Source organism: Heterodontus francisci, chromosome 3, assembly GCF_036365525.1.
Source record: "Heterodontus francisci isolate sHetFra1 chromosome 3, sHetFra1.hap1, whole genome shotgun sequence".
In the NCBI taxonomy this organism is placed as follows: Eukaryota; Metazoa; Chordata; class Chondrichthyes; order Heterodontiformes; family Heterodontidae; genus Heterodontus; species Heterodontus francisci.
In genome coordinates this window covers 87,881,449-87,898,972 of record NC_090373.1, presented here as the reverse complement: position 1 = coordinate 87,898,972, position 17,524 = coordinate 87,881,449, and the positions used below count along the sequence as shown (strand labels likewise).

At 47.8% G+C, this 17,524-nt stretch overlaps 1 protein-coding gene across 3 annotated transcripts in view; it reads right to left on the bottom strand.

Moving 5' to 3' along the window:
* The window catches only part of msraa (methionine sulfoxide reductase Aa), a 395,564-nt gene that overhangs the window by 202,738 nt on the left and 175,302 nt on the right, over positions 1 to 17,524 (bottom strand). The gene's annotated exons all lie outside the window — the stretch shown is intronic.

Below are 17,524 nucleotides of genomic sequence, written 5' to 3'. Positions count from 1 at the left end.
TTTTCAATGCTTCAATGAAGTAAAATACTAGTTCTGCTGTGTGGCAGCTTAATCCAGACACTAACAGGCCTGGATTTTCTTCATATTTACCACTCATTTTCAGACAGGATGGTGGCAGCCGGAAGAGGTATATAGATCAGGCAGGCATATTGCCAATTCTCTGCTTGTAAAAAGCACGGTTACAATTTTCCTTTATGGGCAATGTGGGTTGGCAGCTGTGCCTGCTAATTGCAGCCTGCCACATGCAAATTATATTTAAATACCCCTTTAAAGTCTATGGTGTATTTCCTACCCCTGACCACCTGTGGCCCACTCCCTGAAATGAACACCAATATGAAAAGAGTGATCGTGGTTATTAGACTGCAGCAGACAGGTGGAACTGCAGTTAAGGGCTGCCTTCTGAGAAATGTGTGTTTGATAAAACTTTGCTGCTGGATACTTATTTCTGCTCTTCTTGCTCAACCTAGCTGTTAGGTTCACATTTATGTGCGTCACAGGAGACAATGGTGTTCCTATTGCAGATTCCGCTTTACCTCTCTTTTGAGGAGGAAGAAGGGATTGTGGCGAACAACTTGTATTTATATAGCATCTTTAAACAAATAAAATGTCTCAAGGCGCTTCACAGAGGCATTATAAAACAAAATATGACCCGAGCCAGATAACATGATATTAGGTGGGATAAAGGGTGGGGGGGGGGGAAGAGAAAGAGACAGACTGGCGGCAAGAGAGAGGGAGACAGAGACTGGGGAGGGAGGGGGGTGAAGAGAGAGACTGGCGGGAAAGGAAGAGAGACTGGGTGGGAGAGGGAGAGAGAGAGACGGGGGAAAGAGAGAGAGAGAGAGATACGGGGGAAAGAGAGAGAGAGAGAGAGAGACGGGAGAAAAGAGTGAGGGAGTGACGGGAGAAGAGAGAGAGGGAGAGACGGGAGAAGAGAGAGAGAGAGAGACGGGAGAAGAGAGAGAGAGACGGGAGAAGAGAGAGAGAGAGACGGGAGAAGAGAGAGAGAGAGACGGGAGAAGAGAGAGAGAGAGAGAGACGGGAGAAGAGAGAGAGAGAGAGAGAGACGGGAGAAGAGAGAGAGAGAGAGAGAGACGGGAGAAGAGAGAGAGAGAGAGAGAGACGGGAGAAGAGAGAGAGAGAGAGAGACGGGAGAAGAGAGAGAGAGAGAGACGGGAGAAGAGAGAGAGAGAGAGACGAGAGACGGGAGAAGAGAGAGAGGGAGAGACGGGAGAAAAGAGAGAGGGAGAGACGGGAGAAGAGAGAGAGGGAGAGACGGGAGAAGAGAGAGAGGGAGACGGGAGAAGAGAGAGAGACGGGGGAAAGAGAGAGAGAGAGAGATACGGGGGAAAGAGAGAGAGAGAGAGAGAGAGAGACGGGAGAAAAGAGTGAGGGAGAGACGGGAGAAGAGAGAGAGAGAGACGGGAGAAGAGAGAGAGAGAGACGGGAGAAGAGAGAGAGAGAGACGGGAGAAGAGAGAGAGAGAGAGAGACGGGAGAAGAGAGAGAGAGAGAGAGACGGGAGAAGAGAGAGAGAGAGAGAGACGGGAGACGGGAGAAGAGAGAGAGAGAGAGACGGGAGACGGGAGAAGAGAGAGAGGGAGAGACGGGAGAAAAGAGAGAGGGAGAGACGGGAGAAGAGAGAGAGGGAGAGACGGGAGAAGAGAGAGAGAGAGACGGGAGAAGAGAGAGAGAGAGAGACGGGGGAAGAGAGAGAGGGAGAGTCGGGGGAAGAGAGAGAGGGAGAGACGGGGGAAGAGAGAGAGGGAGAGACGGGGGAAGAGAGAGAGGGAGAGACGGGGGAAGAGAGAGGGAGAGACGGGGGAAGAGAGAGGGAGAGACGGGGGAAGAGAGAGGGAGAGACGGGGGAAGAGAGAGAGGGAGTGACGGGGGAAGAGAGAGAGGGAGAGACGGGGGAAGAGAGAGAGGGAGAGACGGGGGAAGAGAGAGAGGGAGAGACGGGGGAAGAGAGAGAGACTGGGGGGAAGAGACAGAGACTGGGGGAAAGAGACAGAGACTGGGGGAAAGAGACAGAGACTGGGGGAAAGAGACAGAGACTGGGGGAAAGAGACAGAGACTGGGGGAAAGAGACAGAGACTGGGGGGAAGAGAGAGAGACTGGGGGGAAGAGAGAGAGACTGGGGGGAAGAGAGAGAGACTGGGGGAAAGAGACAGAGACGGGGGGAAAGAGACAGAGACTGGGGGGAAGAGACAGAGACTGGGGGAAAGAGAGAGAGACTGGGGGGAAGAGAGAGAGACTGGGGGGAAGAGAGAGAGACTGGGGGGAAGAGAGAGAGACTGGGGGGAAGAGAGAGAGACTGGGGGGAAGAGAGAGAGACTGGGAGGGAGAGGAGGGGGACTGGGGGGAGAGGAGGGGGACTGGGGGGAGAGGAGGGGGACTGGGGGGGAGAGGAGAGGGACTGGGGAGAGAGGAGAGGGACTGGGGAGAGAGGGGTTACTGGAGCGAGATAAAGAGAGAGAGAGAGAGAGAGGGTCATAAAGTTAGACAGCTGAGAAACAGGCCCTTCGGCCCATCGTGTCTGTGCCGGACATCAAGCACCTATCTATTCTAATCCCATTTTCCAGCACTTGGCCCATAGCCTTGAATGCTACGACATTTCAAGTGCTCATCTAAATACTTCTTAAATGTCGTGAGGGTTTCTGCCACTACCACCCCTTCAGGCAGTGCATTCCAGATTCCAACCACCCTCTGGGTGAAAATTTTTTTTTCCTCAAATCCCCTCTAAACCTCCTTCCCTTTACCGTAAATCTATAAGAGAGAGTGAGAGGGGCTAGGGAGAGAGAGAGACAGACAGACAGACTGCGCAGACAAAGAGAGACCGGGAGACAGAGCGAGAGACCCAGGAGAGAGAAAGAGGGACCAGGGAGGGAGGAGGAGTCCAGGGAGGGAGGGGGAGTCCGGTGAGGGAGGGGGAGTCCGGTGAGGGAGGGGGAGTCTGGTGAGGGAGTGTCTGGGGAAGGAGAGACTGGGAGGAAGAGAGATTTGGTGGGGGCGGGGAGAGTGACTGGTGGAGAGAGAGAGTAACTCGGGGGAGAGAGAGATTATGGGGGAAGAGAGAGATTGTGTGGGAGAGAGACTAGGGCAGATGACCAAAAGCTTGGTCAAAGAGGTAGATTTTAACGAGAGCCTTAAAGGAGGAAAGCAAGATTGAAAGGGAGAAATGTTTAGGGGGGGAATTCCAGTGCTCAGGGCCTAGGCAGCTGAAAGCATGGGCACCAATGCTGGAGCAAGTAAAATTGAGGATCCTCAAGAGCCTGGAATTAGAGGAGTGCAGATATCTCGAGAGTTGTCGGGCTGGAGCTGATTGCAGAGACAGAATCATAGAATGGTTACAGCATAGATGGAGGCCATTTGGCCCATCATGTATGTGCTGGCACTCTGCAAGAACAATTCACCTAGTTCCACTCCCCCGCCCTCCAGTATGAGCCAGCCACAGTCTTCCATATCGTGCTCATCTGCTGCGCCCTGCACAACATAACACTGCAAAAAGGCCAGGATATGAATGAAGAGGAGGAGCTGGAACACCGCTGCACCTCGGGGTGGGGGGGGGGGGGGGGAAGGGGTGGTGCAGGCTGGGAGGAGGAAGAGGAAGAGATCGCTCAAGAGGTGGCTGGTGCCCAGGCAGTGGAGGATGCCAGGCAATGCCATCGCAGACCTCAGGGTAAACTGCAGACTGGCACAGCAGCAAGGGCCACATTGATTCAACAGAATTTCACCTAATCACCCTGAACCATTGCAGCTAACGGCCCTTAAACTCACCTTCCAACATAGAAAGCTATCATACTCTATGACCCTTAACTGCAAGATCCCATTGTCAGCCATGAACATGCAGAGGGAGAGTTTCTTCACCAACACTTTTTTTGTTCGTTCATGGGATGTGGGCGTCACTGGCCAGGCCAGCAGAGGTCGTGGGTTTGGAAGGTGCTGTCGAAGGAGCCTTGTAAGTTGCTGCAGTGCATCTTCTAGATAGTACACACTGCTGCCACTGTGCGTTCGTGGTGGAGGGAGTGAATGTTTGTGGATGGTGTGCCAGTCAAGCGTGCTGCTTTGTCCTGGATGGTGTTGAGCTTCTTGAGTGTTGTTAGAGCTGCACCCATCCAGGCAAATGGAGAGTATTCCATCACACTCCTGACTTGTGCCTTGTAGATGATGGACAGGCTTTGAGGAGTCAGGAGGGGAATTACTCACCACAGAATTCCCAACTTCTGACCTGCTGTTTATTTATTTATTTTATTTATTTAGAGATACAGCACTGAAACAGGCCCTTTGGCCCACCGAGTCTGTGCTGACCATCAACCACCCATTTTATACTAATCCTACATTAATCCCATATTCCCTACCACATCCCCACAATTCTACCACCTACCTACACTAGAGGCAATTTACAATGACCAATTTACCTATCAACCTGCAAGTCTTTGGCTGTGGGAGGAAACCGGAGCACCCGGTGGAAACCCACACGGTCACAGGGATAACTTGCAAACTCCACACAGGCAGTACCCAGAATACTGTTGCAGCCACAGTATTTATATGGCTGGTCCAGTTCAGTTTCTGATCAATGGTGACTCCCAGGATGTTGATAATAGGGGATTCAGCGATGGTTGAATGTCAAGGTGAGATGGTTAGATTCTCCTTGGCCATTGCCTGGCACTTGGGTGGCACAAATGTTATTTGCCACTTATCAGCCTGGTTGTCCAGATCTTGCTGCAAATGGACATGGGCTGCTTCAGTATCCGAGGAGTTGCAAATGGTGCTAAACTTTGTGCAATCATCAGCGAACATCCCCACCTCTGACTTTATGATGGAGCGAAGGTCATCAACGAAACAGCTGAAGATGCTTGCGCCAAAGAGACTACCCTAAGAAACTCCTACAGTGATGTCCCGGGTCTGAGAATATTGACCTCCAACAACCACAACCATCTTCCTTTGGGCTCGGTATGACTCCAACCAGTGGACAGTTTTCTCCCTGATTCCCATTGACTCCAGTTTTGCTAGGACTCCTTGATGCCATACTTAGTCAAATGCTGCCTTGATGTCAAGGGTAGTAACTTTCACCTCACCGCTGGGGTTCAGCTCTTTTGTCCATGTTTGGACCAGGTTTTTAATGAGTTCAGGAGCTGAATGGCCCTGGCAGAACCCAAAAAGAGGGTCAGTGAGCAGATTATTGCTGAGCAAGTGCCGCTTGATAGCTCTGATGACGACACTTTCCATTACTTTGCTGATGATTGGGAGTAGACTAATTCGGCAATAATTGGCCGGGTTGGACGTCCTGCTTTTTGTCGACAGTACATACCTGGGCTATTTTCCACATTGCCAGGTAGATGCCGGTGTTGTAGCTGTACTGGAACAGCTTGGCTAGCGCAAGTCTTGTGTATTATTGCCAGAATGTTGTCAGGGCCCATAGCCTTTGCAGTATCCAGTGCCTTCAGCCGTCTTGATATCACATGGAGTGAATCAGATTGGCTGAAGAGTGGCATCTGTGATGCTGGGGACCTCAGGAGGAGGCCGAGATGGATCATCAACTCGGCATTTCTGGCTGAAGATGAATGCAAGTGCTTCAGCCTTGTGTTTTGCATTGATATGCTGGACTCCCCCATCGTTGAAGGTGGGGATATTTGTGGAGCCTCCTCCGCCTGTCAGTTGTTTAATTGTCCACCACCATTTATGACTGGATGTGGCAAGACTGCAGAGCTTAGATCTGATCTGTTGGTTGTGGGAATCGCTTAGCCCTGTCTATTGCATGCTGCTTACGCTGTTTGGCAGGATAGTGGTCCTGCGTTGTCACTTCACCAGGCTGACACCTCATTTTTAGGTATGCCTGGTGCTGCTCCTGGCATGCCCTCCTGCACTCTTCATTGAACCAGGGTTAGTCTCCCTGCTTGATGGTAATGGTGGAATGGGGGATATGCCGGCCCATGAGGTTACAGATTGTGGTTGAGTGCAATTCTGCTGCTGCATTCTCCATCATTAGGCATGGGCACATAACATTCCCATGGCCATGTCCCCACCACCTGTCCCACAATGCTACATCCGCCTTTTGAGATGTGACATCAACACACATCTTAGAGTGATGAAGAAGTTATACTGTGAGGCAAACGAAATAACAGACAGATGAAATAACACCCAGGTGACCTATTAAGTGAATTTAGCACCATGGTGCTTTCCTCTCCCTAACACTTCTATGGGGTGCTCTGCCTTTGGCAGAGGATGAGGTGGAGGCACCCTGTTCCTACTCTCTGCCACCGGCTGCGATGCCCTTGGCTTCCATCCTCATCTTGAAGGTGCCCGTTGGGGTGCAGCAACTGCATCATGGCAGGGGCTGCCTCTGTCACAGTGCCTTGGCACACAGATAGCTCCTGAGTGGGAGGGGGCAAAGGGCCGAAGGGTGACGCCAGTGCCCCGAGGGGTGGCCCCTTCGTCTGCTGCTATGACCATCTCAGCCCCTTCCTGGTGCCCATGCATGCTGGAAGTGGCCACCGACTGGGACGCTGCTGCCATCCACTCCGAGCACCTTTGCGCAAACAGCAACACTGAATGGTCAATGCTACAGAAAGTTTCACTCTTTCTCTGCGCTGCTCCTGCACCCACTCAGAGTGGTGCTGCATTTGGCTCTCCAAGCTTGCCCAATCTCTCAATGGAGCAGCTCATGCAGTTGAATCTCTGAGTCATGACAGAGCACATGTGCTGGATGGACTCCTCCATTGCCTGCCCATGGCTCCTCAAGGTCTCAGGGAACTCTGACAAACAGGAACTTATCTGCCTCTGGTTCACAAAGAAGGCCCTTCTTGTCGGTGACACCTGAGGCCCAGCACCTTCGCCCAGTGAAGCATTGCTGTGTCTGTTCTCCGTCCACCAAGGGGGACTGCCGGCAGCTGACTCTGCCTCACCCTCCTCCTCCTGCTCCTGCTCACGCATGGTGAGGTTCACTCAGTGCTCCCCTTTCTACACTGCTCTGGGGCCCAACTGAGGCGAGTGTGTCTGCATTAGTGGAAGGTACCAAAGTATGATGCGACAGTGCATGTTCCGTGGACTCCCCCACATGAGCCCCCCGCCCCGTCTCCGAAGGATAGCGGCACCAATTCGTCAGGTTCACTTTGCTCCCCCTCTGCAACTGGCTCTGTGGTAGACACAAGAAAATGGAAATGAAGACTCGTCCTACTCAACAAGTGCCCCAGCACAACCATTCCCTCAGATGACAGCAGTCTAAGATCCATTGGACAGGAGTCTCCTCCATGCCCTTCACCTCAAGAAAAAGTTATCCAATGACCCTGCTGCTCACGATCTCCTGTCTCACCATCCCCCATCGAATGCCTTGATGGCACCCTGGCACTCTCCAGTGCCGCCTCCTCCACTGTTGTCAGTGTGTGGAGCTGTGCTACTCCACCTCCCGTTCTGGCCATCTCCCTTGTATTATGGGCTCTCTTCTCCTGAAGGATGAGAGAAGAAAGATTCATGAGTAAGCTGCCCTCCCTCATCTCTTCCAGCATGATATACACATGGGCTGATATTCCCCTCAGTGATGTTCCCATTTGAATGTCACACCATAGGTGAGGGTGGCTGCAACTCAGTGTTGCGACCATTCACTTACTCTGACAATGTTAGGGAGAACTATGGACGTTCTGTGAGGTCAGCTTGCGGCTTTCTGGTGCTTAGAAAGTTGGTGCCTAATGAACCTGGTGCTGCTGGCCACTCACCTTACCAGACTGCGAGAGGTCATTGAAGCTTTTTCTGCGCTGGACCCATCTGGGTTCCTGGCTGCTGACCTCCATGGCCACTTCCATCCACCCCATCTTAGTCTCGCTGAATGGATTTCTCCTTCCTGAGGCTGGGAAGAACAGCTCCCTCCTCTGATACTGCATCCAGTAGTGCCTTTAGGGAGGCACCAGAGAAACAGGGTGCTGCCAGGGGCGCATGCCCATGCCCACACAGGTCCTCCAATCTCCCTGGTGCTGCTTCACTGAAGGCAATGGCAAGCCCCAGCACGGCTGCCACCTGCCTTTTAAGATTGCCCTCAGATTCCTGTTTCCGCCTCCAGGACTCTTCCACTGCCTCCAATTGGGCGCCAGACTCGCACCCAGGCCAATTAACAAATCGCCAAGGTTGGGACCCAGAAATGTTCCACGCATCGGGTTCCCGACCCCATGATGAAAATTCCTGTCCCGATTTCTGCAGATGGCACAAACTGTCCAGAGCTTCCCCACAGGGAACTGAAACTGGGAGCAGCACTTTGGGGTGTGGAGGAAGGAGAATGCCAGCATTATCTGATGAAAAGTGGAAAGGAAGAGTGTTAGAATGTGCTGGTGGTGGCAAGAGTAATAGTGTGCACTGAGAGTGGGGAGAAAATGTGCTAGCTGGAACCGTAGGAAAAGAGTACTGGCATGAACTGATTTTAATGTATTGGGAACAGGAAGTCAGCAGAGAGCAGTGAGGACTAAAATATTGGGTAAGTGGTTCTTGGAATCAGATAGGATGCAGGTAGCGAGTTCTGAATGAGTTGGTGCTTGTGTAGGGTGGAGGCTGGGAGATTGGCTAGGAGGACATTGAAGCCTGGAAATGAGATCGGAATTCAGTCGAACAAGCAGCAGAGGGTAGAATCAAGGAAGAGGATGCTGAGTGTCCAGCAAGAATTGAACAGTGACTTGCCAAAGTTTAAAGGGAGGAAGTTCTAGCTGATCCATGTTTTGATGTTGGGCAGCCAGACACCGCTGCAGCAATCATGAATAGGAAGATCACAAGAGCAGTAGGCCGTTTAGCCCCTCGAGCCTGTTCCACCATTCGAAGTGATCATGGCTGATCTGTGACCTATCTTTACATACCTACCTCTGCCCCATATCTATCAATCTCAGAAATAAAATTTGCAATTGATCTAGGATCAATTTCCATTTGGGAAGAACATTCCATACTTCTACTACACTTTGTGTGTAGAAGTGCTTCCTAATTTCACTCCTGAAAGGTCTGGCTCTAATTTTTACATTATGCCTCCTAGTACTAGACTTCCTATCCAGCGGAAATAGTTTCTCTCTATCTAACCTATCTGTTCCCAATCAAATCAGCCCTTAACCATCTAAATTCCAGGGAATACAACCTTAGTTTGTGTAATCTCTCCTCGTAATTTAATCCTTGGAGTCCAGGTATCATTCTGGTAAATCTACACTGCACTCCTTCCGAGGCAAATATATCCTTCCTAAGGTGTGGTGCCCAGAATATTCCAGGTGTGGTCAAACCAGAGCTTTGTAAAGCTGAAACATAACTTCTACCCGCTTGTATTCTAGTGCTCTAGGTATAAAGGCCAACATTCCATTAGCCTTTTTACTTATTTAGTGAACCTATTCATGACATTTTAATGATCTATATACCAGGAACCCCAACTCTCCTCGAACCTCCACTGTTTCTTTAGCTTTTCACCTTTTGGAATGTAACCTGTTTTATCCTTTTTAGGTTCAAAGTGAATGATGTCACATTTGCCTGCATTGAAATCCATTTGCCAGTTTTTCCATTCACTTAATCTATTAATAACTCTTTGTAATTTTATACTTCCATCTATGCTTCTTACAATGCTGCCGATCTTTGAGTCATTGGCGAATCTGGATATGTGGCTTTCTATCTCATCATCGAATTCATTAATAAATACAGTGAATAGTTGAGGCCCCAACACAGATCTCTGCAGGACACCACTAGTCACATCCTGCCAATTAAAGTACTTGCCCATTATCCCTACTCTCCATCTCCTGTTGCTCAGCCAATTTCTGAGAATCTGGGATAGAAGTGGAAACATAAAACTGGGTGATGTTGACAAACATATAGAGGCTGATTTCATCCTTCTGGATAACATTACCAAGAAGCAGCATGTACACGAGGGAACTGGAGGATATTCTGCTACGGTTACAGTCACATCTTTCTAACCATGGAGTATAATTTGACAAACATAGCAATGAAATCAATCCAGTATTAACTCTTCAGCATGGACATCATTACACTATTGCATGAACCATTTTGGAATAAGGATGTCTGCCAGACCTCAAGCCTTTGGAATAAACAAAAACTAAGGAGTATAAAAAACATAAAATGGTTTCCCACGGACTCCACAACATAATGGATACATGGGAGTGGTTTACAACTTCATGTTCTCAGATGCCATCAAACCACCTGAACCACATTAATGCCATGCAATTGCTCCCAGTATCCATTAATCTCTCAATCATGTCTTGGTAATTGATTTGTGGATATGGCACTGCAACTGTTAATCCTTCAATGAAACCATCATCAGGAACAGTGGACAGGATGTCAGCATCTGAAATTAAAGCTGCTGATAGTGCAAAAATAGATCCCAAAACAATCCCAGAAAGCTTACTGTAGACATCTTTTTTTAAATCCTCAAGTGACTTCGAGGCTGTAATCTGACACCAGATTTTACGGGAGCATTAAAAAGTGCTCATGACATGGTCTCAATGTTTTGCATGTTATCCCTTCATAACGTTACAGTCTTGCAATCATCACTGTGTATACTTAAATTTTAAGTTCGAGAATGATTATGTTTTGCTATACCATAGCAGTTAAAGAAATTGTGCTTCTAGCTGATGATACCATTATTCTTGGACACCAAGGCAATCTAATTCTCAATCTAAGAAAAACAGATGTCAGACTAAAAATGCAACGCACATGGGGTCAAGCAAATTGTTTTGCAGGTTTCAGAGGGGAGATCACTGGAGGCCAAATCCTAAATATTTTATAAGGTGAATAAAATAACAATCAACAGCGAACCAATTTTATGTGAAAACTAGTAGATGCAGAATATTTACACATTAAAAGACCAATCTTCTTTGGCCTCCTTGTCTCGGGAGACAATGGGTGGACAATGCCTGGAGGTGGTCAGTGGTTTGTGAAGCAGCGCCTGGAGTGGCTATAAAGGCCAATTCTAGAGTAACAGACTCTTCCACAGGTGCTGCAGATAAAATTGGTTGTCGGGACTGTTACACAGTTGGCTCTCTCCTTGCGCTTCTGTCTTTTTTCCTGCCAGTGGTGCACAGTGGCGCAGTGGTTAGCACCGCAGCCTCACAGCTCCAATGACCCGGGTTCAATTCTGGGGACTGCCTGTGTGGAGTTTGCAAGTTCTCCCTGTGTCTGCGTGGGTTTCCTCCGGGTGCTCCGGTTTCCTCCCACATGCCAAAGACTTGCAGGTTGATAGGTAAATTGGCCATTAGCAATTGCCCCTAGTGTAGGTAGGTGGTAGGGAAATATAGGGACAGGTGGGGATGTGGTAGGAATATGGGATTAGTGTAGCATTAGTATAAATGGGTGGTTGATGGTCGGCACAGACTCGGTGGGCCGAAGGGCCTGTTTCAGTGCTGTATCTCTAAACTAAACTGCTAAGTCTCTTCGACTCGCCATGCTTTAGCCCCGCCTTTATGGCTGTCCGCCAGCTCTGGCGATCGCTGGCAACTAACTCCCACGACTTGTGATCAATGTCACAGGACTTCATGTCGCGTTTGCAGACGTCTTTAAAGCGGAGACATGGACGGCCGGTGGGTCTGATACCAGTGGCGAGCTCTCTGTACAATGTGTCCTTTTGGATCCTGCCATCTTCCATGCGGCTCACATGGCCAAGCCATCTCAGCTGCCGCTGGCTTAGTAGGGTGTATATGCTGGGGATGTTGGCCGCCTCGAGGAATTCTGTGTTGGAGATACGGTCCTGCCACCTGATGCCAAGGATTCTCCGGAGGCAGCGAAGATGGAATTGAGATGTCGCTCTTGGCTGACGTACATTGTCCAGGCCTCGCTGCCGTAGAGCAAGGTACTGAGGACACAGGCTTGATAACAGTTGGACTTTTGTGTTCTGTGTCAGTGTGCCATTTTCCCACACTCTCTTGGCCAGTCTGGACTTAGCAGAGGAAGCCTTTCCCATGCGCTTGTTTAATTCTGCATCGAGAGACAGGTTACTGGTGATAGTTGAGCCTAGGTAGGTGAACTCTTGAACCACTTCCAGAGTGTGGTTGCTGACATTGATGGATGGGGCATTTCTGTTCGTTTTCATGAGGCTGCTGGTTAGGCCAAATTCATTACAGGCAGCCACAAACCTGTCGATGAGTCTCTGTAGACACTCTTCAGTGTGAGATGTTAATGCAGCATCGTCAGCAAAGAGGTGTTCCCTGATGAGGACTTTCCGTACTTTGGTCTTCGCTTTTAGACGGGCAAGGTTGAACAACCTGCCACCTGATCTTGTGTGGAGGAAAATTCCTTCTTCTGAAGACTTGAAAGCATGTGAGAGCAGCAGGGAGAAGAAGATCCCGAACAGTGTAGGTGAGAGAACACAGCCCTGTTTCACGCCACTCAGGATTGGAAAGGGGTCTGATGAGGCGCCGCTATGCTGAATTGTGCCTTTCATATTGTCATCATCACCTCATTCCATGACAAAAAGACCAATACGTAAACATAAAACAGTTAAGATATGATCAGATCTACCTAGTAACATTTTGTTTATTCATTCATGGGATGTGGCAGTCACTAGCTAGTCCAGCATTTATTGCTCGTCCCTAGTTGCCCTTGAGAAGGTGGTGGTGAGGGGAATGGTAGCATAGTGGTAATGTTACTGGACTAGTAGTCTAGAGGCCCGGACTTATGCTCCAGAGATATGAATTCAAATCCCACCATGGCAGCTGGGGAGTATAAATTCAATTGATTAATAAATTTGGAATAAAAGCTAGTCTCAATAATGATGATCATGAAACTATCAGACTGTCATAAAAACCTATCTGGTTCAATAATCGCCTTTTGGAGAAGAAAATCTGCTGTCCTCACCTGGTCTGGCCTACATGTGACTCCAGACCCACAGCAATGGGATTGACTCTTAACTGCCCTCTGAAATGGCCTAGCAAGCCACTCAGTTAATTCAAACTGCTGCAGAAAAAAAAGTCAACTGCAGATTACCATGGAGGTTTGATGTCACCAGTGTAACAGTAGCAATGTCTGTACAAAAAGTGCACACCTAGAAATCAATACCAGTTGTTGAGGTTCAGCACATGAAATGCAGCTTGCAATATTTCCTGGCAGCAAAGCTTTGTGCACTGGGAAGGAATGATTGTTCACAGTGCTGTGCAGTTAAATGGGTCATTAATGGATACTTGCACTGCTAAGGAGAGTGGGTTACAGCTTGAAGAAAAAAATGTAGGCATTCTGGTTCAACAAAAATGAATTAGTACTGGCTGGTCTGAAAATCCCGGTACAAAAATTAAACCAAAAAGAAACAATGCTTTAAGCATCAACATACGACAAATATTTCCAGAGTACTGGTAAGTAAAGAACAATTAAATCCAACCAAAGCTTTTCTGAAGAGAATTAAACCTGGTTGGGGCATATTTCTGTTTAAGGTCCTGCCCTCCACTACTTCAGCAAGTGACCATTCTCAATACCTGAGCCTTGGCAGCAGCTGCCAGCAGGACACTTGACTATTGTCAAGATCATAGCCAAGACCAATCCTCTTCTCCCCAAGAAAAACTATTCAAAAGCAATCAGGTGTGGGAGCCCTGGTCAATTGCCCTCTCACAAAGAAAGGGCACTGAGGCTAACTGTAGAACCAAACTCTGCTGTGGCTGAGATCAGCTTAATCAGCATAAGATGGGAATTCAGTCTGGATCCTTCCTGGTCTGTACGGCTCAATTACTCAACCGGTTGAGCCACTGACCCAATAGGGCAACTTCACGGCTTTTACTTGGAGCCTGTTCTACTCTGAGATCAACAAAAAAAATGCTGTGGCTCATGGCCAGCTTGTGCACTGGGGTCAGTTCCTGCACCAACTCTCCCACCCAACCTGCCAGCCCATACACTGGGGTCAGTTCCTGCACCCACTCTCCCACCCAACCTGCCAGCCTCTGCACTGGGGTCAGTTCCTGCACCCAACCTGCCAGCCTGTACACTGGAGTCAGTTCCTGCGCCCACTCTCCCACCCAACTTGCCAGCCTCTGCACTGGGGTCAGTTCCTGCGCCCACTCTCCCACCCAACCTGCCAGACGTGCACTGGGGTCAGTTCCGGCACCCACTCTCCCACCCAACTTGCCAGCCTCTGCACTGGGGTCTTTTCCTGCGCCCACTCTCCCACCCAACCTGCCAGACGTGCACTGGGGTCAGTTCCGGCACCCACTCTCCCACCCAACCTGCCAGCCTGTACACTGGAGTCAGTTCCTGCGCCCACTCTCCCACCCAACCTGCCAGACGTGCACTGGAGTCAGTTCCTGCGCCAACTCTCCCACCCGACCTGCTGGCCCCTGCGCTGAGGTCAGTTCCTGTGCCCTATTTCCCAACCCAACCTGCTAGCTAGCTCAGCGTTGGAACTCACCAGACTTCCGTCTTTCCACACCCGATAAGCAAAGGCGGAGCACCCATCTGTCGCTTATAGTTTTCTGGCTACATTCAAATGTGGCTCAAACCTGAAAGGTTCAGGCGTCCTGACGTGGCTTCTGGTGTGGCACAGCCACTGAGACCACTTCCCACTCATTCCAGGTGCAAGGTGAAGATTCCCCCTCTCCCCATTGCCAGTATCTCTTTGCTGAGCCTAATACAATCATCCTGATGCTTGTTTTCCTTGTCCAATGGCCAGATCAGGGGTTTTTGATGTCTTGGTCTTGGCCATGACTTCCTTTGCACAGATTCCAATTCTAGTTTCACGGAGTGGTGAGATGCATGAAATATTACGAACAAATGTTTTGCTAAGATCGTCTAGACGCAGATAGCAGACACCAAATCAGCATGGGATTCTGGTCGTTCGATACCCTCTTGCTTCACTGAACCCTCCTATTCAAGCTACAGCAATCATTGAGCAGATGCCCCAACCTTATATTTGAAATTGTTACAGGGGATCTTTATCCTGTGGAACAAGGGAAGATAAATGATGGGTAAACTGATGGTATTGAACAGATATCATATCCCCAATTTTATCTCTGGATGAAAGTCATGCGGGCAGGGTCAGAGGTAGACAGAAAACTGTCTGGCCCATTGCAGCATGAGGCCCTGCAAATTTTAACTCTCAGGCTTCACCTGTTCCCACCCAGAACCAGCGGCAGGCGGCAGCTGATCGGCAGGCAAAAGTAGTATTTCAGGCGGCAGGAAGCTGGCTCTTGGAACCCGAAGAAACAGTCCAAGCACACATGTATCTAGCTGGGAGGTGGCACATATTTATGTAGCTGTGGGGAGGCGGGCAGCCTAGGAGAGGTTTGAAGGGCCTTATGGTCAGGGGAGGGAATTCCACAGCAGAGAATGCCCACGGTTCCATTCTGGTGGGAAAGACACAATGGCTTCCCTTTGCAGGCCTTTGGTTAAAATTGCAGCTTGGCCCTGTTGTCATCATTGATGACCAATCCACAGAATTAAAGAAGGACAGGTGTCCATCTGGCTTGCTCAGAACAGCTGATTAGGATTGCAACCTGCAGGAAGGCAGTTGCATCAGGAGGGGTATCTCGAACGCTCAACCATCCAGCTTCTGTCAGGCGAGCAGGGCGAACATCATTCCTCTTAATCTTCACATTTTCCACCTCTTTTCTCACTTACTCCTTGAATGAAAATCATAAACAAACATAGCACTATTTTATGCAAGTCCACTAACAGCCACTTAAAGACATTGGGTTGTTTTGTTCACTTGTATCTTTACATGTAAAACTGTAAAGAAGAAGAATGTGAACAATAAAATGTCCAGTGAAATTCTTCTATACAAAGAAGTGGCATCCATGAGATTGATGACTGATATTGTGCCACTTCACCTAACAGCCGATCCCATAGAAGATCTTTGTTATGATGTCTCCTTCCAGAGTTAGTAGGGAGATAGGAGCTGAAATTCTTCACCTATTCCTCTGAATAACTGCTGCAACTCAAACACAAATAAGCTTAAAGGTTCCGATCCGATACATGATAAAGAACTATTACCACCCAATTTAGGATTTCCTGCTTGGCCTTTTAAGGGGCTTAGCCCCTGCCTGTCCCATAGATAGGTTTTGGATTAGTTCAGTGACTTTTTCCTTTAATTGTGCAATTTGTATCATGTTACAATGTAATTGATGGGAAACATGACCTGGTAGGTCAGAAAGGAACATGGATGTGATCTGATTCGTTGGTTTTGTGGTGGTTCTTGCTTCTAGACTTGTAGCAGTAGTTTTGCCCAATAGTCCAGTGGCAAGAGCATTTTTCAGCAAATCAGTGTGATCAACCTAAGGGATTGTGGTGATTTAAACCAATAAGAATGAAGTTACATGTATATTTTAAAATGCTGGCGTATGAGCTATGGAACCTTCCATCTGGTATAGGATGTACACTTTTAAAAAGTGGTGAAACACACTGGATGCAAGACTCATACTATATATGTTTTCCCTATAGTTACATTCAATCTTTCATCATAAAAAATAATTTCCATATATTCTCCATTTGCTGGGAGTGAAGGTGGATTGATTCAATATTAATTTTAGATATGCTTCCAGTGGACCAGGACACACACAAGTCTCTTCCCAGACAAATACAGGAGGGCATGTTTCTGGGAGGTCTCCACATAGTGTGCTTAGAGTTAAGAAAACTAAAATACCTGGTGTAACAGTGCGAGAAAAAATATCTCAACTACTATACTATTCACACACCAAATATATTGAAATTGTGTCAGGTTCATAGATCAACAAAAAGGAAACGACTCTTTAGAAAACAGGTATCACTGTGCAGTAGTTTATTCCTTGAAACTAAAGATATAAGTTATGTTTAATATACATTAGTAATTTATTCATGAAGTCAACACTTTAATATCTATGTACAATAGCTTTTGCAGACTACAAGATTATGCAGTATTTGCAAAGACAATTCTAGAATATTATGACATGATTCAATGGTAATCTGTTTCACATATTAATGTGGAAAAACTCAGATGCTTTACATGATTCTTTATGATGAAGCTTGTGGTGACCTATTTTTACTCAGTAAGTCTGTAATCATTTTTTTTTAAATCTTCGATCCCTTTCAAAAGGACTTACTTCACTTTTTAAAAAAATCTAATTTAACCAAACAGAGATGGATTTACGGTTATTAAAAAAGCAGTTATTGGAAATTTGGTTAGTCTATTTGAAATTGTGAAATTGCCAAAAAAAGTATGTATGAATAAACTATAGAAAGTTAATGTAGTTTTTGAAGCTGACTACTTGATGGAGGTGGAACCTACTATTTTAGTAATACCAATTATTCACAGTGCATGAAATACGACTTCAAAGAAAGAAATAAAGTCACATCACTTCCAGAACTTGCTTAATATGACCAATAACCAACTAATGTGCCACTGTTCACAAGTAAGACCATAATATGAATCCCCCCTAATTGATATCCAAAAATAAATTTAAACAAAGCTAGTTGCATTGGATTCATGACTCCTAGGTACTTCAGAGAGTGATGCACAAAATCCTCACTAACTGTACAACAGAAATTATACCACAAATAAGAATTCTGGACTGCATTTGGACACCCTCACCCAGCCACTAGGACCCAGGCATGGA